This window comes from Ictidomys tridecemlineatus, chromosome 1, assembly GCF_052094955.1.
Source record: "Ictidomys tridecemlineatus isolate mIctTri1 chromosome 1, mIctTri1.hap1, whole genome shotgun sequence".
Classification (NCBI taxonomy): Eukaryota; Metazoa; Chordata; class Mammalia; order Rodentia; family Sciuridae; genus Ictidomys; species Ictidomys tridecemlineatus.
The window spans coordinates 222,252,068-222,279,715 of record NC_135477.1 but is presented as its reverse complement, the minus strand read 5'-3'; the positions used below and the strand labels follow the sequence as shown (position 1 = coordinate 222,279,715).

At 37.7% G+C, this 27,648-nt stretch overlaps 1 long non-coding RNA gene across 1 annotated transcript; it reads right to left on the bottom strand.

Annotated features, from left to right (window-relative positions):
* Window positions 1–17,056: 17,056 nt before the first annotated feature.
* LOC144366864 (uncharacterized) lies at window positions 17,057–25,033 on the bottom strand. The gene is made up of 2 exons (XR_013426008.1): window positions 24,950–25,033; window positions 17,057–19,093 (listed from the first exon to the last, which is right to left on the bottom strand). It is a non-coding gene; the product is annotated as an uncharacterized LOC144366864 (long non-coding RNA).
* Between the last annotated feature and the right edge of the window lie 2,615 nt (window positions 25,034–27,648).

The window sequence follows — 27,648 nt, the reverse complement described above, 5'->3', positions numbered from 1 at the left end:
CAATCATGGCTGTTTCATAATCAATGATGATAACTCCTGCCCCAGGCTATTGCATGTTGAAAATATCACGTCCACTTGACAAATTGAAGCATGGTTACCCAACACTTTCACTCTTAGATTGATCCAGAGTAAGAATAATAGATTTTCTGTTTAGTTGCTTATTGATCAAGGAGGTATTACCAAATTGTGGTTTGAACATTTGTGCTGGAAGCTGTGAGGAAAATTTAATATAAGGGCATTGTGTGCACAACTCTTGGAGTTTTGATAGTCTTTAGAGGTCATGGGTTAGCAAGTGGTTGTTGAATTGTGATGGCTAAACTGTGACTCTGCAGACAACAGCTGTGATGAGTTCCATACATGGACCCTTTTACTTAGGCTAAATTCAAAGCAGGCAAAGAATGTGTGCTCCTTTACTTCTTTTCATCCCCACTCCATGCCCATCCTTGAATCTTCTAAAAACCTGTTACAAAGTAACCTTGATTCTGTGAATGTTTAAAACTCTTATTCATGATTAATAACATGAAAACCAACACAACAACCTGGAAGAAAAATACAATAAAGAAGAGGAAAAGTTCTTACTGGAGAGTTCCTAAAAGTTCAAAAGATACAATGAATCCCAAAAGATGAGTAAGCACACAGGCCAGGAGCCAACAATTCACATAAATGAGTCAAGCTTAAAAGGCACCGGAAAATGTTTAGACTCACAGACTCACTGGTAATCACTGAGATAAACTCAAAGAAACAGCATCACTGTGACACTATCAAATTATTCAGACTTTTAAAAATCAAAATATCCAAAACTGTAGCTTAGTGGTAGAGTATTTGTGTACCCTGCACTAGGCCCTGAGCTAGATCCCCAGCACCACCAAACCAAACCAAACATCAATAGTGATCAATGCCACTGTGTGATGAAATCGGGATTTCATGTGGTGGCAAAAACTTTCAGGGATGCAATCTGGCAACACACATCAGCTGCCCTACAATGTCATAAACTCAGGTCCTGCAATTCTTTTCTATTTGTGTTTCTGATCAGATTATTTCTCCAAATACCTTAATGCTTATGGGGAAAAATTATTTGTTAAAATTAAAGCAAAATTGAAAAAACAAAATACCCAACAACAAATGTTTGAATGATATTTAGTCATATAGTGTTCTCTGTCATCATGGAGTGCTTAGGAAAAAGTTATAATAATGCAGAAACCATGATAAAGGGAATAAAGGCAAGATATAGAATCTATACAAGATATTCTGATCTACATGAACTATTCATGCATAGAAAAAATACATGTTATTGTATTTCCTTTTAGTGTTCACAGTGGCTAAAATTTTGCTCTTACTATAATAGGCAACTGCTTGTGTGTTTGCATGTGCCAGATTCTGCACTGGGCCATTTAAAAATTTAACCTCATTTAAGCATTAACCATGAAATGATAGTTTCTTTAAACTTTACCATAAATGCTTTTATATTTTCAGCACAGATTGCTATAAGTGGATGAGTAGTGCTTATCATTTTTTAAATAACCTGTATTTAAAAGTATGATTTTGCATATTATAGAACTAATTCACTTCAATTGTGCAGTTCAGTGATTCCTAGTATCCTCACTTAGTGGTGCAATCATCATCATAATCTTGCTTTAGAACATTTCATTTCCCCATTACATTTAGTTCCCCATTTCTACTCATGGTCCCAGGTAACCACTAATTTAATTTCTGGGCCTAAAAATTTGCTTTTTGCCGCAGTCTGGCTGGGCACAATTCAGGAGCCACTTGTCAAAAGCAACTAACTTTATTTTTAGAACTACAAACACCAAACAAAACAGCTCCTCAGGAAAAAACCCTCAGAGCCCAACTGCCACCACCGGCTTCCACAAGCCTCTCACCCACACAAGCCTCACCACCTCCCACAATCCTCCTGCTCTTGAGGCCGATTGGCTGGGTCGCATGGGCGGAGCCAAAGAAGTCCCCCAATGAGCAGCTCCGTGGTCTGAAAGGGCAGGGAAACAGCCCAATGAACATCACCGCAGAGGAGCCAATCAGCTAGATGTTGCTGGGGCCTCTGTGAGCCAATCATCAGCTGGCAGTCTGAAGGGCAGGGAAATAGCCAAATGAACATCACCGCAGGGGAGCCAATCAGTTAGATGTTGCTGGGGCCTCTGTGAGCCAATCATCAGCCGGCAGCTGGAAGTTTGCTGGCAGCTGGAAGTTTGCTGGGGCCCCTTTGGCTATGGCTCTCAACAGCTTTTTATGGATATTTCATATAAATGAAATCATATAATTTTTGGTCTGTTGGTCTTTTGTATCTGGCTTCTTTCATTTGGCATATGTTTTCGTTGTCCATTTCACAATAACTGTCAGTAGTTTGTTCCTTTTTATTGCTAAGTAAACCTTTCAGTTTATGGACATACCAGCTTTTGTCTTTCCATGCAACAAATGGTGGACATTTCAGTTATTTCAGTCTGGATATATTATTAACATAGACCCATTTTTCATATGGAGACACTGACTCCAACTGGCTCAGTAACTTCTCCCAGATTGGGCAGCTACACAATGTCAGAGGCAGGGTTTAATTCCCACCTTACCCGACTCTACAGCCCAACCACTCTAGTTATTGGTAGAATCAGGTGATGAATGTTTTTCCTATATACTTTTGTTTCTATACATCCTCCATAAATATTTTGTAATTTAAAACTTTGTAAGATGTCTTTAATTGTGACAAATAACAGTATGATGTGGGAAAATGTGTTATATTCTTTCAGTAAAACTTTCAAATTTCAGTTCTCCACATAGGATCAACCAAGGGTAAGGATTGTGGCACAGGCTACCCCAAAATTGTCTACAGATTTACCTGCAGCAGCCTCTGGATGCTGCACTAACACAACTGTGAAATGACTTTGAAATCTGGGCTTCTGTTTGAATCCAAATAGAACAGAGCCGGAACCAGGTGAGTGACAGGAGACAAGCCTCCCTCAGTGAAAACTTTTCTGGCCCAAGCCATCTTTCATGAAGTCAGACAGCTGAACAAATCCTGAAGTTTTGATGATTCATTTGTCTTTCAATGCTTGGACATATTTTACTAACTCTAGATATTTTTCTATGTCTTTAATAGCAGTAATTCTCTATACATTTTTATTGTACTAAAATATACCTAACATAAAATGTATGTTTTTAAGTCTACAGTTCAGTGATACTAAATACATTCATAATGCAATAATCATGCAGTAATCACCACCATCCATCCCACAGCTCTGGTTTTCATTTTGTAAAACTGAACTCAATACCATTTAAAAAAAATCCCATTTCTCCCTCTCCTGGTCCCTGGCACTCATCCTACTATCTATTTCTATGAATTTGACTATACAGTATACCTCATATAAGTGGAACCACACAGTAGTTCTCTTTTTGTGACTGACATTTCACTTAGAACAATGTCCTCACAGTTCATCCTTGTTGTAACATATGTCAACTTCATGCTATTTAAAAAAGCTTCATATTTACATATCACATTTTGTTGTCCATTCATCTATGTATGTTTGGGTTGCTCCATGTTTTAGTAACTGTGAATGGTATTGTTGTAAACAACATATAAGTCTTCTTGAGTCTCTGGTTTTAATTATTTAGATAGGTCCCAAGAAATGGATTTGCCAAATCTTATGGTAATTGTATTTCTAATTTTTTGAGGAACTGTTGTACGGTTTTATGTAGTGGCCGCACCATTTATATTCCTACCAAGAGTGCCTGAGGATTCTAATAATTCCCCATACTTGCTAACACTTGTCATTTTAAATTTTTTGATAATAGCCCTTCTAATGGGTGCAAGGTGGTATCTTACTGTAGTTTTTGATTTACAGTTCTTTAATTATTAGTGATGTTGAGTGCCTTTTCATGTACGTATTGGGTATTTAACTAACCTCTTTGGAGAAATATTTATTCAAGTCATTTGTCTAGTTTTGAATCAGGGTTTATTGTTGAGTTTTAGGAATTCGCTACATATTATTTTCAACTATTCTGCAGGTTACATTTTTAGTCTGTTTATATATGACCTTTTAGTGTTCCAAGTTTTAAAGTTTTCATGAAATCCAATTTGTCTAGTTTTTCTTTTGTTGCTTATATCATTGGTGTTATGTCTTAGAGTTATTGCCCAAACCAATGTCATAAAGCTTTTCCCTTATGTTTTCTTGTAGTTTAAGGTCTTAGATTTAGTTTTTTTGATCCAGTTTGAGCTAATTTTCATATGTGAATTTAGGTATGGGTCCAACTTTACTCTTTGCATGTGGATATCCTGTTTTCCCAGCACCACTTGTTAAAGAATGTCCTTTCCTCACTGAATCATTTTGGCAGCCTTGTAAAAAATCATTTGATCGTATATGTAAGGTTTATTTCTGGGCTTTCTATTCTACTCCATTCATCTATATGTCAGTACCATTGGTCATTAGTAGTAAGCTTAGAAATCAGGAAGTGTGATTTCTTCAGCTTTGCTATTTTTTTTAAAGACTGTTTTAAATATTCAGGGTCTCTTGAGATTTCATGTGCATTTTAGGATGGCTTTTTCTATCTCTGAAAAAAAAAGTCATTGGGATTTTGATAGGTATTGCACTGAGTCTGTAGATCTCTTTGGAGAGATTGACAGCTTACCAATACTATATTTCTATTTATATCTTCTTTAATTTCTTCAACAATGTTTTAAAATTTTCATTATGTCTTTTACCTCCTTGATCAAGTTTATTTTATGCTAACATAAGTAGAATTATTTTTATAATTTCCTTTTATGATTGTTTATTCTTAGTATATATAAATGCAACTAATTTCTGTATGTTGACTTCATATTCTTCTAACTTTGAAATTGTTTATTAGTAGTTTCAATAGGTGTGTGTGTGTGTGTGTGTGTGTGTGTGTGTGTATGTGTGTGTGTGTGCATGCAAAATCTTTAGGGTTTTCTACATATGCTTTGATATCATCTGTGAAGAGAAGAGTTTCTTCTTCCTTTCCAATTTGGATGACTTTGATTTATACTTCTTGTTTAATGGCTCTGGCTAGAACTTTCAGGACTATGTTGAAGTGATGAAGGTGAACATCACTGTTCTGTTCCTGATCTTAGAGAAAATATGTTCAGCCTTTCACTATTGAGTATGTTTACTGTAGGTTTTTCATATATTGCATTTATTATCTTGAAGTAGTTTCTTCCTAGTTCTAGTTTGTTGAGTATATTTATCATGAAAAGAGAGTTGAATTTTGTCAAATGTTTCTCTGAATCTGTTGAGAAAATTATATGCCCCCCTTATTCTGTAAATATAGTGTATTACCTTGATCTTTTTTTTTTTTGTATGTTGAACTATCCTTGTATTCCAGAAGTAAATCTCACATATTTCTCATTTGCTACTGAATTTGGTTTCCTTGTATTTTGTTGAGGTTTTTGCATCAATGTTCACAAGGAATATTCGTCTTTGGTTTTCTTTTTCTGTTGTTCTTTGTCTAGTTTTGATATCAGGGTAATGCCACATAGAATGAGTTAGGATGTGTTCCTCCCCTCATCAATAAGTTGTTTTGGAAAAAAACTGAGAAAGATTATTATTAGCTGTTCTTTATTTGGTAGAATGCACCCGTGACTTCATGATTTCTGCAGCTTTTCATTGTTAGGAGATTATTTTTCTACTAATTCAGTCTCATTCGAAGTTATAGGTTTGTTCTGACTTTTTCTTTTATTTCTTCAGGATTTCATCTTTATAGGTTTTTGGATTCCTGGGAATTTTCCCATTTCACTAGGTTATTCTATTTGTTGTAGTACTATTGCTCATAGTACTGTTCTTAAATCCTTTTTATTTCTGTAGAATCAGTAGTACTATCACACTTTTATTTCTTATTTTAGTAATTTGAACCTCCTGTTTGGGTTTTTTCCTTAGTCCATCTAGCTTCTTAGTCCATTTTATTTATTTATTTATTTATTTATTTATTAAATGCAAGCCTTGATCATTTCACTTTTTTTAAAAATCTTTATTTTATTTTTATGTGGTGTTGTGGATTGAACCCAGTGCCTCACGCATGCCAGGTGGGCACGCTACCACTTGAGCCATATCCCCAGCCATCCATTTTATTTTTTAGTCCATTTTATCGATCTTTTCAATAAACCAATTTGTTTTGTTTTGTTTTCAGTTTCACCTCCATGTGTGCTAATCTTTATTATTTTCTACTTACTGATAGCTTTGGGTTTAGTTTTTTAAAACAATTTTCCAGTTCTTTATATTATAAAGACAGGTTTTTCATTTGAAATCTTCCTTGTTTTTTTAATGCAAACATTTGTAGCTAATGCATTTCCCTCTTGTAATTGCTTTTGCTTTGTCCCAAAAGTTTTTAGTAGAATCTATTTTTGTTTTCATTTGTTACCAAGTATTTTCTAACTTCCCTCTTCAATGTATTGGCCCACTGCCTTCTGTCCTTCAAAGTTCCTGATGACAAGCCTGCCAATGACCTTGTGGAGGCTCCATTGCACATGAAGACTTGCTTCTCTCTTGCTGCTTTCAGGATTCTTTGTCATTGACTTTTCAAAAATTTGATTGTAATGTATCTTGGTGTGTGTTTCTGAGTTCATCCTGGGAGTTTGTGGAACTTCTTGGATGTTTCTATGCATGTATTTCATTGAATTTGGGAGATTTTCAGCTATTTTTCTTCAAATATTCTCCCTGCCCCTTTCTGTTTCTCTTTTCCTTTTAGGCTTCTACAACGCCTGTGTTGGTCTCCTTGGTGGTATCCCAGAGCTCCCTTAGGCTCTGCTATTTTTTTTTCTTTTTTTCTTTTCTGTTCTTCAGATTTGATAATTTCCATTGTCCTATGTTCAAGGTCACTGATTTTTTTTTTAATTCTTCTTCCTCAAATATGCTTTTAAATCCCTCTGGCAAATTTTAATTTTTCAACTCTAGAATTTCTTTTCAGTTTCTTTTTAGATTTTCTCTTTATTAACATTCTAACCTTTAAAACACTGGTTTTTTTTTAAACTTTGTCCATATCTTCTTTTAGTTAATTTGAACATCTTTAAGATGGTTCTTCTAAGGTGTCTAGTAGATTTGCCATCAGACTTTTTTCAGAGGCAATTTCCATTGAGTTGTTATTCTTTTGAGTAAAACATACTTTCCTGATTTTTTGTTTGCACTGGATTTTATTTTAAACTAGACATTTGAATCTGATAATTGAAAAATCATTCCCCTTTCTCATGATTTGCTGTTATTTGTTTTGTTTTGTTTATTGGTTTTATGAAATCATTGTAGGCTCTATGTGCCCAGGATCAGCCTGAGATGTAAACTTAAGGCCTTCTCAGCTTTTTCTTGAACCTCTGCCTTTCTTTGGGCATGCATGGTCATTTTAACTTTCCCCAGATATGCAATTATTTTCTAATGTCCCAGTTTTTAATGTCTAGCTTCAGAAAGTGGAAAAGAGGACCAAGAGGAAAGAAATTGGCTTTTAACATTCCCTGGTAATCACTTCAATTATTAGCAGGAGTGGGGAGAGGCAGAACAATAATGGCTGCTGCTTCTTTGTCTGAACACCTGGGATAAGAAACCGCAATTAGTGATCAGAGCACAAATCTCTGATATTTGGATGAAAAGATTCTTTTTAACCCCATCCTGGCTTCTGCAAGCTTTGTGTTAGCTGTTCTAGTAATATGTATGCAGTGTTCCAGCTGCCTGACATGGGATGAGGGTGGATGACAGGTGGCTATGACTCCAGGGCTAAGAGCAGAAATTGATTGAAATTAAGTGACCTTTACTATCTAGGCCATCCCCAACAAATTTCAATCTTCAGTGACTAAAGTTCCAAAATCATTGAAGTAGACAAGTTTTGCCAGTTGTCTAGGTGGGTAGACAGATCTCTGGTGCTTCCTACTCTGCCATTTCCATTGAATTCTATTTTTTTTCACTATAGAATTTAACAGTTTTCTTCTCTACAAAAAGCCAAGTCTTGAGTTTTAAAAAATGGTGAGTAGAGCATGGTATAAGAGGACTCTTAAAGTCCTCTTTCTCCAAAGTTTTTTCTTTCTTACCTTGGTTCCTGCATACCTAGTCTATCAGATGTCCTCATACAGATGCCCAGGAACAATTAAAAAATATTATATAAATCTATTTGTCATTTAAATATTTCTTCAATCTTCCTTTTAATGCAAGTCTTCAGTTTTACTTTATTATCAGTGTTAGCATATTTCCCATATGATTTGTTTTTCTTCCTTCTTGGGCTAACTCAGAAGTTTTATTCTTTCTCCCCAATTAGCTTGGGATTTTCTTGTCAATAAGGTGATACCCAGTGATGTTCAGAATCTTACAACATTTGTAGGTTTATTATGTGCCCATTCTTACTGCTGATATACAATTTGTGGGATAGAAGTAAAAATGCTAATTTTAGAGCCTTGAGAAACCTGTTCGCTGTTGTAAGTGTCATCCTGGATGACAGCTGCTTCCTGGCCAGCTGAGTCCCTGTGAATTCTGCTGATGGGGTTGAGAGGGGTGGGTTCAGGACTGCATTTGAAGTTTGCTCCTGTGAGCAGAGAAGAGGTTTCTAAAAGATTTTTCTGAAATTTCATTTTCTGGTTTGTTGGCATGGGATATAAATAAAATTGACCAAAAGTCTGAGGTTCAACCTCAGGAGAGGATGCATCTTGGCAGGATAACCATAGGGTAGGGTAATATTTCTTCCATCACACCTTATTTTTTTTATTGGTTGTTCAAAACATTACATAGCTCTTGACATATCATATTTCATACTTTAGATTCAAGTGGGTTATGAACTCCCATTTTTACCCCGTATACAGATTGCAGAATCACATTGGTTACACATCCACATTTTTACATAATACCCAGCACCCCGCGCATGCCAGGCGAGCACGCTGCGCTACTGGTTGAGCCACATCCCCAGCCTAGAGGACCTAAAATTGACCAATAAAAATGATGGTCTGAATCTCATTACTCATAGTTGGTTTGAGAATATTGGTCATTATCTTATGATATGTCTGGGTGTGCCATGATTTTCAAGGCACCTCTAGATAGTCAGACTCCTACTTGCTTTATGGAATATTAAGGTAGTGGTAGTGGAGTACTCAGTTGGCTAGCTACCTCCCAGTCTCAGTGTAGACTGTGTTGTTGTCTGAATGATTTCCACTCTTCAGACGTGTTCTTGTTACCTTAGATAAGGTGTATCTTGCTGACCAATCTGTATCCTAGAAATGGGGGTTCCCATTTCTCTTGGGGTCTGTACTCTTATATATGTGCCTAAGGAAGCAACTATATGGTCTACAGAAGAGGATTTTTGTTTTGTTTGTTTGTTTTTGTGGTCCTTGGGACTGAACTTGGGGATGCTCTTCCACTGGGCTACATTCGGAATCCTTTTCTACTGTTTATTTTGAGACAGGATCTCTCTAAGTTGCTGAAGATGACTTTGAACTTGTGATCCTCCTGCCTCAATCTACTGAGTCATTGGTATTACAGATGTGCACCACCATGGCCAGCAGAAGTATTTTGATTGACCCATTTGATGTTCCTAAACTTTGATTCATTTTTTGTCAACAGTGCTAATAATCCCTACATGCTACACAACAGCATCACTCAGTTTTCTGAAAGCATTTGAGTTCTTTATCTTACTTCATGGTAATTTAAGACTTCCCAGTCTAACCAACTCCTACTTTGTAGGTCCATTAGTAACTAAATTTTTATCTATCTAGCCAATTTCTACTCCTCCTTCAAATTTCAACTTGATATTACCTCTGAAGTTTTCCTCAAGAACTCTAGCTTTGCCTCTTCCTAGAATTAGTCAAACCTCCTCCGGATAGCTTATTGGCAGTATTCTATCCTGGCGTGTGTGTGTGTGTTGAGACACAAATGTTGCAACAGCCCTCTTGGAAATTCCTTAAGGCAAGGACCAAAACATAGAGGTAGGATCCTTCATGACACTGAATCCTTTCTAGAGCATCAATTATGTATATAGCCCCCAAAGATAATGATGAGCTTCTTTATCTCAGCCCAGGATGGAGGTGTGGGGCCAGTGAGTGGAGACAGCCTTAGATGTGATCACTTTTTTCTCAGGACACCTACCCTGCTTCAGTGCAGGTAAACACCTGCACTGTTTGATTCATTCACTGCCAACTTGGGCACTTCTGATACCATTCTCCACCATGCCAAGGCCCTTGCCATCTTCTGCTAGGTAAAAGAGATAACAGCATAAAATCTGCTTTTCAAAAGTTTTTATACTTTATCTTCCTTGATACTAAAGGAAAGCAGGAACAGATCTGACCTCCTGACATGGGTGCTGAAACTGGGGTGAGGCTTCTGGATCTACTTAGTACCAAGTGCTCTCCTTTGTCTGACTTTTTGTCAAGCCATTTTTACTCAGATTAAGCACTTGGGAGGGTGGCCACCCCTAGTGATTTTAAATTACAGTAGAGTAGAAATATGTGAGTCTTGTTACTTTAGGAAGTCCAGTTATTCTCTTGGTTCTAAAATAAAATCTGATGGCTGTTTATTAGAGACTTGGTACTTAACTCTTCAAAGGAGGGAAGAAAGATTAAATGTTATTTATATACCTGGGACTGGCATAGGCAGAAATTTAGGCTTTGGGATAAGCAATGGTCTGGGGAATTTTGAGGGAGAGACAATCAAGGAAATTGCAACCCTTTGGGTTCAAACAGAAGTATCAATTAGAGGAAAAAGTTGAAACCTAGAGAAGTCTATTGTCTAATGCAAGGCTGATGGGCTTCCTAAGTGTTTCAGACTTAGAACAAGCTCATATTTGGAGAGTACTGAGCTCTTTAAATAATACCTAAGATATATTAGGCATAGTCAAACATGTACTTAAAGGTGAATATGTTTTTCCTTTTTCACCTTTTCAAAATTCTCTGGTTTGAATTTTAAAATACAGTGCAAAAGAAAGACCATTGAGTTTCTTTGGTCTGTGATTACCTAAAATAATTGCTGTGTCTTAAATAAAATGTTCTGGAAGCCCAAGACTTTGACTAGCTTAGATTCTGGCTATATTGAAATCCTTGAGCCCAATATCCAGTACGAATATATGTGCAGGCCTCCTTTGCACCTCCTACTATGAGTTTTAAAAATCTCTAGTTCAAAATCGGAAAAAGGAAATCCAATCCTAAGGGTCCCATTCCTGGTATATTTATTCTCCAGGCAGATTGAGAGCATAAAATAGACTTTTCACAAATGAAGAGACATCATGCTTTTCAGCCCAGGACAGGAAACTTCAGCTGTTGCCAAGGCAACTGCAGATTTCTGGCACTTGGGCGGGCTGCCTGAGGAGTGTCTGGAAGCCCCGGCCTCCTCTGCTGTCACTCACTGTCAGACCAAGCACAACAGCACTGGTAGTAAATTCACAGTCTGTTGGCTTTCCAGAGACAATGAGACAATCTCTAAACTATTAAACAAAAACAGGTGGAGACTCTCAGAACAAAGCATACACATTGTATCTACCATGGTTTGAACATTTTTGTCTCTTCCAAAATTCATGTGCTGGGATTTTAATAGCTAAAGCAAGAGTGCTGAGAGGTGTGGCCATTTGCGAGGTATTTAGGTCACAAGAGCTCCATCCTCATGAGAGGATTAAAACTATTATAATAAGGGCTTGTGGTGTGGGTTCTCTCAGTTCTTCTCATCTTCCCTGTAATGACAGTGTTCCTCCCTTCTGGAGGATTCAGCAACAAGATGCCATTTTGGAACCAGATACAGGAATAGTTTGCTGGTGCCTTGATGTTAGATTTCTCAGTGAGAAACAAATTTCTGTTCTGTATAAATTATTCAGACTTTCATATTCTGTTATGTAAATCCAACACACAAAACATACATATGACTTGGGAGGCTGATACAGGAGGACCACAAGTTTGAGGCCAGCCTCAGCAATTTAGTGAGGCTGTTAGCAATTTAGCAAGACCCTGTCTCAAAATAGGAAATAAAAAGGGCTGCAGATGTGGCCCAGAGGTAAAGCACCCCTGGGTTCAATCTCCAGTATCATCAAAACAAAACCAACAAACATACATACACTAATACATAAACAACTATGAATTTGGATGTGTGCAGCAGCATTTCATTTAAAAATGGAAGTGGTATATACCTGGTCTAAATCTGTCTGAAAAGCAATGTAAAAAGTATGAGTAGATGATACTGTAATCATTCTCATTGGTACTGACAATTTATGACCATACAAAACTTTGCACACAGAAGTCTATAGCAGCTTTATACTTAACCCCCAAACTTGGAAACAAACAAGATGTCCTTCATGAGGTGAATGGATACATAAACTGTGGACAGACAATGGAATATTATTCAGGGCTCCAAAGAAATGAGCCATCAAGCATGAAAAGACAGGGGAAAACCTTCACTGCATATTACTACATGAAAGAAACCCATCTTAAAAGCTGCATACTGTGTGATTCCAACCATAGGACATTTTGAAAAGGCAAGATATGGAGCCAGTAAATATTTAGTGGTTGCCAGAGGCTAGGAAAGGGGGAAGGAGTCATGAAGTGGAGCATAGAGGATTTTTAGGTCAGTTAAATGATTTAATATAATATAACATTAGATACATGCCATTGTACGTTTATTCAAAATCCATAGAACCAAGAGTAAACCTAATGTAAACTAAGGACTTTGGGTGCTAATGATTTGTCAACAAAGGATCATCAATTGTAATAAATGTACCACTCTGGTGCAGGATGCTGATGTTAGGGAGGTTGTGCATATTTGAAGGAAGGGCATATAGGTAAACTCTCTGCCCTTTCCTCTCAATTTTTCTTTGAACCTAAAACTTCTTTAAAAATACATTTAAAAATTATGAGCAGAATAAAATCATGGCATTTGCAGGCAAATGGATGAAGTTGGAGAATATAATGCCAAGTGAAGCAAGCCAATTCCAAAAAACCAAAGGCTGAATGTTTTCTTTGACATGAGGACGCGGACTCATAATGGTGATGGGGGGGAACATGGGAGGTATGGAGGAACTTTAGATGGGGTAAAGGGGAGGAGGGGAAAGGAGGGGGCAAGGGGGCAGGAATGATGGTGGAATGAGTTAAGACATCGTTATCCTAAGTACACATATGAAGACACGAATGGCATGAAAATACTTTGTGTACGATCAGTGACTTGAAAATTGTCCTCCATATGTATAATATGAAATGAATTGCATTCTGCCATCATGTATAACAAATTAGATGAAATAAATAATTTAATTAAAAATTATGATCAGAACAAAACTAAGGTAACACCCTTTAAAGATAAATAATTTGATGGTTTTATAATGGAGGATACATATCATTATCCATTTGTCCATGTACCACACTAAGAGTGAACACTTTGTGTGGACTTTGGTTGATAATGAAGTCCATCAGTTAAATTCTCCAACCGTCACAAGTGTACCACACTGCTGTGGGATATGCATAGTAGGATATGGTAACTGTACTTGCTCAATTCTGTTGTGAACCTAAAACTGTTGGTAAAAATAAAGACTTTTTAAGAAGATGAAATCCTTAGTGGAGGGGTAGCAGACAAGTCTGAAGGGCTCACAACAGGCTACATGGCAAAGTTGCATTGGTCTGTAGCACAATAAGCAAAGAAACAGTGGGTATGAAGTTCCAAAGAACACTCTGATGCTGATAAGAACATCATGGGGCTGTCTGGGTGAGAAAATAATTTGTTTTGTTCAGGCTGGTAAACCAGTAACACTGGGATAGACTGTGTTTCTTGTTTATATTTGTACAGGAAATGTGGAAACATGCTGAGATTTGTAAAGGTTAGGAATGAGAGAATACGGCCTTGTGAGTGGTGATGTTTTATGTAATGGTCTAATTAATGCAGATATCTATCTCGGACTCCTGCCCTGTACCAGGAAACCTTACTCCCCCATGTGTATCCAGGACCAGACCCAGGGAATATTGTGTAACCACTTGCAAGGGCAGGCAGCTACTGTTGTTTTGTCTGTGCCTAGGCATTTCTTTCCTTGTCTAGGGAAATAGTTTTTGTTGCAACTACTGTTGCCCTTATAAAAACAGGGTGGGGTGGGGTGCCAGACAGTGTGTCAAACTGCCAGGGGGAGGGAAGCTCCCCAACAAAGTGATCTTGGAAAATCTGGAACCAGGATTGCACAACCTCACATCCACATCTTGCTGCCAGGTAGAGACAGCTCTTTACCACCTAAATTTCCAGTTTATTCCAATGTCTTTTATGTTTGGTCTTGACCTTGATAAGTCAAGTATGACCTTTTAGGTTGAAAACAGAGCAATTAAGATGCTGAGTTCTACCAGAGTTGGAAGTTCAATTCTACCACTTACTAACTGTGTGACCTTAAGTAAATTACTTAACTTTTTGGTCCCTGGAGTTCTTCATCTGTAAAATGAGAATAATAATAGCACTCATCATGAGTTGTTGTGAGAATTAAATGATGTAATCTATGTAAAATGCTTAGAACAGTGCCTAGCATGGTCATCACCGAAATTGGCTTATTGTTCTACTATTGGCTTTCTAGCTTTCTCTTGTTTAAACTTAGGCATGGCCATCTCACAGCTTGATGTAATGCACTTGGGAATGTGAAACATTGCACCACATGACAAGGAACAATGTATTCACAAGAAACCAGTGGTATTAAGTTTCAATTGCACAACTCAATTGGGAAAACAAAGTTAATAAATGTTGATATTTTTCTAGATGGTTTCAATGACAAAAATACCTGCTTTATGAAATCTGTTGTACCATGTTTACTGTAAGAGGTCAAGCAATTTTCAGTGAAAAAACCTGTCCTGTAATTTAAAAAGACAATGGTGGGGATAAATTATATTATATCAAGAAGGGAAAACCTCTTTCAACTTGGTTCTTGAATCTGTGTCTTGTACACTAAGAAGGAGGGGACTGTCCTCTATCTATATTTCCTTGATCTAGGATTGTGTCTGGATACCAGCACCAGTCCCTAGAAATTATAGCACTTCCCCTTCCACAGTATGCTTTACTTGCCAATCAAGAAAACAAATTGGTCTTTTAAATCATTATGCATTGGTTTAGGGGTAGAGGTGGAGGAAGGGTGGACTTGAGTCATATCTGCACTTACCTAAGGAGCTATTACTTTTATTGTGTTATTAGATGCTTTATAGATGTGCATGCGACTGTTGAGCCATTCTTGGCTTTAAAAATATTTTATTATACTAATCATTTTGGACAAATGGTTTATAATTCTCCTGAAATTACCTAATGCCTAGATAGAAATCAAACCCAAGTAATAGTTAGGTATAATATGGTCTTCTGCCTTGCTTTAAAGAAAGATTAAAAAGAAAAAAAGCGCATGAAATTACATTAATTACAGCAATATCCAAGAGTACTTAACTGTGATGATGGAAATTTCTGAATCCATGTGTTCTAATATGGTGGCCACTAGCCACATGTGGGTGTTGAATGCTTAAAAAGTATGATTGAGGATCTCAAGTTTAAATTTTATTTAATTCAAATAATTTAAATATCCAAGGGTAGCTAATGGCTGCCATATTGAATAGTGCAAGTTTAGAACATAATTAAAGGTCACTTAATCCCTTGAAATCTCATTTTCTTAATGTGTTCAATGTTTGAATCAGGTCAATGGTTCTCTCAACCGGGGGTGCACAATGAAATCAGGCCAGATGTGTTGAAAAATACTGACACTTGATTCTCCCATCCCAATATTATTTGATTGGTAAAAGTGTGCAGCCTAGTTGTTGAGATTATTTTATAGTCATTTAGGTAATTCTAAAGTACAATCAGGGTTGGGAACCATCACTGAACTAGATTAATTTTAAGTTTTCCTTCCAGTTCTAGATTTAGCTGTGAATTATACTAAATTTAGAGATCTAGAAGGTAAATAGGGTACTAGTTATTTAATCTTGTTGCAATGGATATAGATTTTTTTACAAAGGCTGTCTTAAAACATATCTGAAACCAAATTATTTGAAACCATTAAACCAGGGTGATTTGATGATATACTCCACTTTGGAGACTTTCCTTGTTGTTACAGAACACAGGTTTAAGCTATAGACAAGGAAGAGGTATATGTGTGTACTTGTTTTGGAATCTGATTACAGCCTTGTGTCAAGTTTTGGTCCTATGCCCATAAACCTGCATGGGGTGACCTCATTGAGTAATCCAAGCTGCAAGTTTATGGAGACCTCCATGGGAGGTCTTTGGGCAAATCATTTGGAACAGTACACAACAACTGCTGAGTTTGTATCTTCCCTGGGATTAGAAAAATAAAAGTTTTGACCAAGGCATTCTCTCTCAAAGCTACTATAGAAATGGTTCCAGGAAATGTCAAGACAGTCATTCCCAGGAATTTCAAGGTCTCAAACAAATGTACATTTCTACTAGCTATAAATGCCTTAAATGGTGGTAAGTGGAATAGGTACAAGTATTCGTGATGTTTAAACAACTTGATTTTAAAAGTTAGTTTGATTCATAACACGGTTTTTGTTTTTGTTTTTTTGTGGACCTTGACTAATTGACAAATTTCTATGGGAAAACAAACTACATAGAATCAAAACGTTGAGGGTCACCAAGAAGGTGTTGGGGGGAATCACTTTACAAGATTAGTTTATTTTCCAACACTTTAGAATAAGAAAACAGACAGTGGGCCAGTGGAGCAGAGCAGAGTTTCAAACCACCCCATGGATGTGGTTTTATAAATCAGTGGGAGAAAGGAGTACTGTTGCAAATCTCACTGGGAAGATGTTGATACATAAAAATAAAATAGATCTCTACCTCACACCAATATACAAAGCAATTCCAGAAAGATTGAAGATAGAAATATGAAAAGTAAAACTTTTTTTAAAAAATAGCTTTATTTATTTATTTTTATGTGATGCTGAGGATTGAACCCAGTGCCTCACACGTGTGAGGCAAGCACTCTACCACTGAGCTACAGATCCAGTCCCAAAAGTAAAATTTTTAGACAAATTCTTGGATGAAATTTTTCTCCACCCTTTATATCATAATAATGACAAAAATAAAGACCAAAATTTGCCTACACCAAATTAATATACACTAATCTAGCAAAATAAAATCAAAGAGAAAACAGACTCATAAAATGTATTTTCAATACAAAGTTGATTAAAAAACAAAACAAAACACTTAGAGGCTCTTACAAAATAGTAAGTAATGAGACCAAAAGAAAAACGGGTAAACAAGAAGAGACTATTTGTCACGTTTGTCAACAAACGTGAAAATACGCTCAGCCTTTGTAGTAATAAGATAAATTTAAATTTAAAATAATAACACAATTTCAAACCCTCAGCAAAAACTAAAGTATTAGATCTCACACTATTAATAATCAGTAAGGATATGGATATACTATTGATGGGAGTGACATTGTCACAACCAGTGAAGAAAGAAATCTGACCATGTTTAGAAAAGTTGGAAGTGGGCAAATCCTACCATCTGGCAATATTATTCATAGCATGTATCCCAAAGTTGATACTTCTGTAAGTATCAAATTTCACATGTAACTACTGAATTTTTCCTTATGACAGAAAAATATTGAAAATGGTATGGTATTGCGATCAATTGGAAAAATGCTAGGCAAGTTGTGGTAATAGTCCCATAAATGAGTGAACTGAAACTATATTTACTGATATGCATATGTCTCAACAAAATGTTGAGTGAAAAACTAATTGTGAAAGGATATGCAGCATGGTATTTATATAAATCTTTAAATAAAATACTACTACTTATTGATTATAGGGGCTTATCTGTGTAGATAATATGATATACATGTTATATATATATATATGTTATTTAGTTCATATTTAGTAATTATCATTTTGAGAGAGGGAGATGAGATAGGGGAGCATGAAGAGTTTAAAATGTGTTTAAAATGTATTCATCAAGCAGAGTGGTGAGTTTACAAGTGTTATTCATGTATCCAGTTTGGATGCTCAAAATGCTTTGTCAAAAAATAAAGGGCAGTATGTTAAATATTCCCCAAAGAATAGTCAATGATCAGATTTTGGTGATAAAGAAAACCACAAAGTCACAACTTAAGAAACTCAATATTAGACAATATAACATAGTTATTGAGCTTTTATATGTAGTATGTACAGGTCCCAGCCCAAAACTTAGGTGTTCAGGGAATCATTCTTAATTTTAATAAAGATCCAAATATTTTCTGTTTTTTAAGTCCCTATTCAGTCCTCATTGGTTGAGGGAAAGAAAGAGGAAAGTGATCTGTTCTGGAGATTCCATCTGCCTCCACTCTCGGAACTGGCTCTCTGTCGCCAATTCCATATGGAGTGCCCCTCCACCTGGGTAATTCTCTATGCTTTTTCCCATATGCAGCCTGGCATCGACTGCCCAGGCAGAGGCGTTAGTTGCTGTATCAAAAATATTATTATATTAAAAACTACTCTTCCCTGAAGGAGTTCGAATCTATAAAGGAAAGACATACAGCAAAAATAAGGTAGCTGCTTAAACAAATGTGGCCAGAGTTAAGGAGTTATCTGTTCAATAATTTTAAAAAAGAGCTCCCTTTAAAAAAAAAGAAAAGAAAAAGCACACATGCAACATAGCTAAAAAATATTATGTTTCACCTCCATATCATGTCAGAAGCTTCATTCCTGTCAGGCAGTAAATGATAATTACTAAATATGAACTAAATAACAAATGTTTTGCTGGGTGTAACTTCAACTTGAACACCTGTAATCCCAGTGCCTGAGCAAATAATGGAAGCCTTAAGGTCCACCAACAACTAAAATATATATACACACACATATATATAGATAGATGAGAGAGAGAGAGAGAGAGAGAGAGAGAGAGAGAGAGAGAGAGAGCGAGCGCTGGGGATGTGGCTAAGTGGTTAAGTGCCCCCAGTTTTAATTCCCAGTTCAAAAAAAAAAAAGTTTTGAAGAACAGGCAGATGCATTGGAATGTCTTCAGATGTAGCCAAAGTTGTTAGAATTGTGAAGTCCAGATTCAGGCAGAGATAAGGGGTGGGCATCACTGTGAGCAGACCTACATAAGAATGAGTGAACCCTGGGACCTAGAAAATTCTACTTCTTGCCATGTCCCATCTTGGCTGTGCCGTGGGAAGCAGACTTTTGGCTCCTCAGCCTAACCTAAAAGACAAAACCAGGTTTGTGTTAAGGAGTTTTGGATATACATAGCAGCCTGTTGGTACTACAGTCCCTACCTACAACTTGTTATCTTAAAATATTAGTCTCCTCATAAAATATTTGCAAACTCACAACTGGAGTTTTATTTAAAGACAGTACCCCGTCTGGGATAAGGTGACTGAAAGGTGTTTCCCCTCAGCTAGTTATTCTCAAAGTATGGTCTCCAGACCAGCAGCGCCAGCACACTTTGGGAATTTTCAGAAATGCAAATTCTTGGGCTTCACCTCAGATATTCTGAATTAGAAACTCTGGAGGCAAGGCCAGCATGCTAAAATTTAAGAACCTATGGGCAAAACTGTACATTGAAACAAATGACTAGGAATAGAACCACTCACCCCTCCCAGCCTCAACTTAATTGAAGTTGAAGTTGATGGACAAGGCAGAGGAGTCCTGGGACTGGAGGAAAAAGTATAGAAAGCACAGAAGTCGAGTCAGACGTTGTTCAAGGGGAACCATGTGTGCTATGGTTTGAATATGGTTTGTCCCCTCTGAAGCTTTTGCTGAAATCTCATCCCTATTGTGACATATTAAGAAGTGGAATCACATGGGACCTTTAAGAGGTGATTAGGACTTGGCCAGCAAGATCACCACCAGTTATTAGCTTTCAACTTTGGATAAGAACCATGAGTGGAAAAAAAAACAAACTCTTCATAACTTAACCAGTTTGTGGTATTGAATATAGCAACAGAAAATGAACTAATATGACATGTGAAGTTGCACCTGTCTTTCTTGGCTATTCAGTGGAATAGTGATCAGCAAATCAATATTGCCTTCTACAGAATGGAAATGCATAACTTGTTGAATGAGTGATGAAGCATTGACAACCAACTGTGGGCCAGGTATGAGACAAATGATGAAAAAGTTTTGAGAGTCTAATGGGAGAAACAAGTAATCAAGCAATGACCCTCATTGTCACTCTTTTGACCAAGTGTTGGATGCTGAGGAAACCAATGAAGGACTCCTATCTCAGACTTGGGGGTGTCACGGAAGGTCTTGAGACCTAAAGGACAAATAAGAATCAGGTGAAAGGAGGAGGGATTCAGGGTACAGCACCCATTAAGGTCTCCTTTTTAATGAAGAAGCTCTCTTTCTAGATGATTTATTCTGTCATTCACACAGGACAATTTAAAAAAATGCTCAAGACATCTCTTAACTTGCAAATAAGTGAAATATAATGCATGTAAGAAAATAAGTGGACTCTTGATTTGAAGTCCTCAGTTTGACTAAATAACCATTCATCTGGCTGCTCACAGTACAGATGAAGGTTCAAAGGTATATAGGCAGTTACACCCACCCACCCAAATTACAAAATGTGATAAAAATACTACAGGACCTTTTTGTAAATAAGTTACAAATGTGAATGCTTGTTTGATCAGTGTTTCAAGAAATAAATGGTAGTGTTGGGGCAGGCCCAAAATGGTTGTACTCAGGCTCCCTTGCCAAGACTTCCAGTGGGCTATGTTGTGTGTAGCCAGGACTGGGAACTGGCTATGTGATGATTAGTCAAGGTCAGACACTCTCGGATTCAGTGTATGGACTTAAGGTCGTAAATATTAACTTGTGAGCATGCGTACCTCCCTTATGTAACCTGTTGGCAGTGTGCCTTTTTTGTTTGACCTGCATATAAAAAGGGCCTATGGAAAAGACTCCAGGCAAAATGGGCTCATGGAGACAAAAATGGGAGCAAAATGAGGGCTAAAATGGAACTGGCTGGGGGCTGAAGCTCAAGCTGGAGGCTGAGGCTGTGGCCACCACTGAATAAAGCATGTCTACGATCCTAACTATGCCTTGCATCTTCTTCCATCTGCCAGGACCCTGAATATGTTTCCTGAGTGTGAGCCCCTGCATGACATGTATTAAAGAGATTTTTTGTTGAGTAACTCTTTTTGATACTCATTGAACATCTAGTACATGCCAGATAATAGTGGGAGATAATGGAATAATGGGGGGTTACTGGGTAATTTTTTAAAAATAGTATATATAGTATTATATAGTGTATAGGCTAGAAGGCCCCTGAGACACATTGCCCTTACTTCTAGTTCTCTCTGTTTAATTTCCTTCATGGAACTTTCTCCTGAAAGAGATTTTCTTTGAGAACGCACTCCAAGGTGGTCCCCAAGCCATGAGACCACCTACCCTAGGTCTGTGGGCCTCTAGTCTATCAGATTCAATGCCTGATTTTAGAATAAGTACTTTGACTATTCTGAAATAAAATAGTTACAACTACTTTTCTTGTATCTACCTTTTATATTTCCATTAGAGTATTATGTTGATTCTTTAAAAAAATGTGTGGGGGGAGGTTTTCTTTATAAACTTCAGTATATGCAATAGAATACAACTCCATTGGACTAAGATAGAATGCAACTGACTGTCAGGTACTTATATATTTTTGTGAAATCACCTAGAGTACTAAAGCTACAAATATAGACTTATAGTTGTGTTTTTTCCAAATTGTGATCAACTTTGATCAGATTAAAACAAAAGGGTGTATTATCATCCCTCAACTACTTATGTGACAGTTGCCTTCCTGGAAATATCAGTGAACAATCAAGCCATACCCAAGTTCTTTCCTTCTCCCCCTCTTTCTGTCTTCCTTCTAACACAAGTTCTTTGCCTAGATAATTATAAACAGGTTTTTCAGCAACATAAATTATTGGGACATTAAAGCTCCTGAGACCTCTTATGTGTGGGGCCATCCCTTTCATCACAGAAAAGCACGCCTGGCCCTTGGCCCACAATCAAAAGACTCCCCACAATTTCAAAAATGCCTTACAGAAGACAGTGAAAACCATCTTCCCCACACACCTTGAGAACCATTATTCTAAAATCTAGATGGATTTTATCTTTCCCTTTCTCAAATCAGGTTTGTGGTTAGCTGCCAAAATAGAAAGTATCTCAAACTCATTTAACACGAATGTCTTTGACTGACAATTTTATCTCTTTCTTCCAGGGATAATTTACCTTCTGTTAGAATAAATGCCTAATCTATGGGAGAAAATGGTGGAGTTCTAAAATTTAGCAGCAATTTTGATGATAGAAATATTGCCAGCAGCACCTTCCAAGTTCTCTTGCCATTTGGTCTCCTGAAGCAGGATAATAGGAGGTGAGAGGGGGTGTTTTGCACCTTTAAATTCAGAGTGGTGGTGGAGGCCTGGCCATATGGACAACAGTGGGGATTCCAAGAAGTTACTGATTTCTAGGAGAAAGACATGACTCTTAAGCTAAGTCACCTGTCTGGCTCTAAGAAAGCAAAACTGTAAATAAATAGTACTTAAATCACTGTTCCCCTAAGGTCTCAGTCTCAGCAGGAAATAGCACACTCAGTTGAGGATAATTCAAGGAGGTGGTAATAAGGGGATTGTTTACAAAGGTGTGGAGAGGGAGAGGAAAACCACAGGAGTAGTGCAGGGTTCTGAGGGCTGTTACTGCCTGAGACCTGATGGGACAAAGGAGGAAGGAGTTCATGAAACCAGGTAGGAAAAGTTCAGTGAGAGCAGCTGCCATGGAGTGTCCAGTGTCCCACATGGAAGAAAGCAGTCAGTCCTAGGTGAACTGACAAGAAGGGAATCGGGGGAATCTCCTTCTATCCTCTGCTCCCCACAGGGAAGAGTGAACACAATGAGAGCCAGAGGGCAAGAGAGCCTGTGGACAGTTCACAGGGGTTCACATCCTGGGTGGTGAGGAGAGGGAGACTGGTATGCTGACCATTTTCTAACATGTTGAATGGAACTTTTAGAATGATCACTCCTTATGAATTGGTAGTCTTGATTTTTCCCCTGAAAGGTAAACGTATGCACCTACCTCTAACATGCATGGTTGTGAAACTAAGTTGAAAATATTATGTATAATATATGATTAATTTTGAGAAGAAAAATGGAACAAACAGAACTTGAGACCTCAGGTTAAGAAGAAGAGAAGTGGAGTTAATAGAAACAAATTCTAGGGAACTACTGTTTAGTCTCAGACTCATCTACCCTGCTTCCCAATACTCAGTTCTCAGTAGTCGATGCTAACTTGATATAGAGGAAAGACCATAGGTTTGGGAGGTAGACCTGGTTTAAAAGTTGGTTTTCCTGAACCTGCAAGATGTAAATTTGGCTCAATTGCTTCACTTCTGAGTCTTGATCTCCTTGTTTGTCTAATGTAGAAAAAGGGTTAATCTCTTATATAGCTATAAAGACTAATGAGACTGCACAAAAAATGAGATGCATATAAAGCACCAGTGCTTTATATGGTAGGTACTCAGCTAGTGTTAGATCAGTGGTTCTAAAGAGTGCTTCTCAGACCAGCAGAATCAGCATTTTCTAGAAATCAAAAGGAATACAAATTCTCCATGTGTGGGGCCCAGCAATCAGCATGTTAAAATTAGAGAACTGTGTTACACCTTCTCTGATCCGATAAAGAGACAGGGTTAGGTGTGCTGCATAAGGCACACCTATCACTGATCTCTTGTGCCTGTGGTCTTAATCATGACAGGTGCTTCCATTTCCTGTCCCATCAGTGTGGAAGAACCATAGTTAAAGGTACACTGCTGTCCTTTTTCTGCTCCTCACTCCCATTAGCTGGGCTAGTCCCCACTCTCAGGTTTCTTCTTAACCACAGAAAAGGTACTTTTTTGTTGTTGTCTATGTGATAATCTGATCTGGGGGAGGCAAAATTTTGTCCCTTTCTTTATGTAATTGGGCAAGTCTAATGCTGAGGTCAAGTATAAAACTCATTGTGGTCTCATATCTAAGCTTTTCTCCAGTTGAGTTTTTGTCAATAATTGAGTGAATACTTTGATTTCTGTTTGATTCTTGCCTTGCATCTGCTTTCAGTTTATTCTGTACAGTGGGGGAAAGGAGTGTTTGTTTTTTGTTTCCTCATTATATCCTATAATACCTTCCAGAATTACTCTCAATAATCTCAGGTTAAGTATTCACATCCTCCCACATTGTTCCAGAGAGTGACTAATACACTATTGTAGAAATGACAATATGACAATATGGTTAAAAAGATCCCCTTATAATACTACCAGTCTCTACTGGTCTCTGTCTTTCATTGTTCATTCTGGAAGCAGCCAATTGCCATGCAATGAGCAGTCCTTTGGAAGTCTGTGTGACAACAGCCACATGAGTGAGACTAGAAGTAGAGCCTTCAGACCTATTGCAGCGGAAGACTGCAGCCCTGGCTGAGAGCCTCTCTGAAGCCTGGATGGATTTTGGAGCTCTTATGGGGATTCCTGTGTTTCTCCAACATATCCCCCTTTTGAACAATAATGTCTATGGTATTTATCTTGTTTCTGTTCCACCATTGTGTGTTGGGTGTGTCTGTTGTCTCTCTTTGGATTGAGAGGAACTGTGCTACAGGAACTGTTCCTGTGGGACGTCCTATGCACCTGTACCTGACTTAAATGACAGTAGTTTGGACTTTGAGCGAATGCTCTAATAGGATGAATTTTAGAAGCATTGGGATGGCATTGAATGCATTTTAAATGTGGGAGGGACATTATTTATGAGAACCTTAGAGGCAGGCTCTGATTTCCTGCCCCCAAGATGGTCTCTTCCTGGTATTCACACCTTTCTATTACCTTCTCCTACATTGTACCAGAAGTCATCTGTGAAGCAAATAAAATATAGAAACGATAGTATGTAATTTCCAAGATTAGGTTATAGAAGACATAATAGCTTCCATTTCTCATCTCTCACACTTAAGGGAAGCCATCTGTCATGAATTAAGGCTTTCAAGTCATAATGGATTGAGACCTGTCAGCAACCATGTGAATAAGCTTGGAATCAGACTCTCCAGTTTCTGTCCAACCTTCAGAATGCTTCAGTCCCAGGTGACAGTATGATGATCATCTCATTAGTCAGAAGCATCCAGCTAAGCCACTCTTGGATTCCCAACACTAGAAACAGAATAAAATAGTAAAGATTGTTTTAAGCTCTGAAATTTTAGGGTAATTTCAAAAATATAGCCATAGATAAATAACACACATCTCCAAATACATTTATAACACTTATACCACATACAATAAGATCTCACAAAAGAACAACTTTAAAACTTGCTTGCATGAATAATTGTGTCTATATTTTCAGAGCATGTCCTTCATATATAAAGGAGCAAGAAGGCTGTTTACCTTTAGGAATATCTTTTTGAAGAAGGTAAAAATTGAAGTCAACAGTTTCTAATAGACATTATTCATAATTTTTCTTTAGACAATTCTAAACAGACAAAATCAATTTGAAAATATTTCTTGGATTTAATTTAGAAACAACTCCAGTTAAACTTTTCATAAAACTTATAAGTTGGGCTGGCTTTGGTTTCAGGAACATGAATATTCTTGAACTTTTCCCAGACCCGTAATCAATAATCTATTCAATATTATTTATTTAATTTTTTTTTTTTAAAAAAGAGCCTACTAAGTTGATGGTAATTCTTTTAAGGCTTAGTTCTTTTCAAAACTATTTTTAAAACACCCAGATGGCCCGTGGCCCTCAGAATAGGAAGCGTCATTCATAACTTCTACTTGGCTGTTTCACCTTATTTTCTAAGAGATTATGTCAGTTTTGGAATTTGGTTTTTCCTCTTGCTCTTGTCAAGCATGGTGGAAGAAAACTAGGAGTTTTCAAGTGACCCCATCTCCATCATCTGTATATGTAGCGATCGTTCATTCTTTGTCTTCACCAATTCACAATAGCCTTTCACCTTCAGGTTATTACGCACTTCACATTCTTTTTCCCTACCTAGAACCAATTCGTCCAATCAACTGGACATCTGCTTTTCTTCCTCTCTTCTGGAAAATGGGCTACTGCTGTTTCAGAGCCTTCCTTTCTTGAACATGTAAGAGCTTGTTCTCCAACTATTTGTGAGCAAGACACTCTCTCTCTCTCTCTCTCTCTCTCTCTCTCTCTCTCTCTGAGGATATAAGCCTGGAAGCACTTTGTAAGAAACAATTGGAGAAGTCGGCTCTGTTCGTGTGTCCCATAGGAACACTGGCCAGTCAGGGAAGAAGGCCCTGTGGGTAACAGGCCCTTCTGCATGGACGACAGGGCACTGGGTGTCACTTCCTTTATTAACATTGCATGTCTCCAGAATAGTCGGTGCTTGGTAAAATAAGAACAGAGTGAGGCAGATTGATTCAAATCTAAATAACCCTAAAATCTCTTAGCTACTCAAAAACTTTCCATCCTCATAGTTCATGCATTTTCATGGGAAACAAAATCCCCCAAGGGACAGACTTCCCTGACAAAACTGAATGCTTTCAGAATATAATTCTATAATCCTTTCCTAGGAACTAGATATATTTTATATTCTGGGGATTGAACCCAGGGGAATTCTACCACTAGGCTATATCCCCAGCTACATTTATTTATTTATTTATTGACAGGGTCTTGCTAAATTACCCAGGCTGGACTCAAACTTGGGGTCCTCCTTCCTCAGTAGCTGGGATTCTAATTGTGGGCCACAGTTTCTGGCTTAGATATTTTTTGAGTCAGAAATGTGTGATGGCAATGTCAGCATGTAACATTCCAAGCGTTTCTTCTCACTTGAGCCTCCATTTTTACCTTTATTTTCTTACTCTTATTTTTTTTACCCACTACTCTGTTTCTCCTTTACTTTCTGAATTGCACCATCATCCTGAAAAGGACCCTCAGATTGATGCTGTCTGGGGGTTCCCTGGATCAGGAGAGGTACATGCACTAAGAAGGGTGGGTCAGCTCCTAGGGAACGACTAGTCATGAACCAGAGTCAAACAAAGGAAGCCCCAGGTCTCCTTCTCACCAGTTTGATGTGAAGCCTGTGAAAGTTGATGATGCCAGGATATTGTGTTTTGGTTAGGACCCAGAGAAAATTGGAGTCAGAAAACAGGGAGGGAGGGATCATAACTGCATGTTTAAGATAAGGAATTTTGACATGCCTAACAGAGAGAGGGCTTTGCTTCTTCTTTTTTACTCAACCATGGTTTGTAGGCCTTAACCTGTATGCCTGGATCGACATAGCAATGCTTTCCTTTTAGCATTCTTTAAGATTTCAACAATTCAGACATCATACTCTCTCCATAGAACACTTGTCCGTCAATTGCACCTTTGCCAAGGAGCAGAGGCCAAATCCTGCCTCAGGCCTCCATGACCAAAGAACTTTGTATGCAAGTAGCTTTCCCTTTCCCCCTTTATACTCTTCCTCTTCCCTCAAACTCCTGAATACACCTAGTTTACTATAGCACAAGTACCTATGGCAAGGCTCTGTCAATCCCAAATATCATATTTCCTTGGAGGATCTCTTTCTGATTGTTATTTAGGTTGACAAGCCCCAAGAGAGCTCCTGGGAGGAGAGATGCAGGGTTCTACTTTTAGTTCAGTGCCTTTCCTCAAGTCCTTCTGAAGGTACATGGGGTAGCCATGTTGGATAGGGATGAGGGGGCTCAGAATTTCTAAGTTCCTTTGATCTCTCTCTGTCTTCACCGGCAAAACTATCTGCTGGGTAGGATTCTTTATGGGGTTTCCTTTGACCCAACT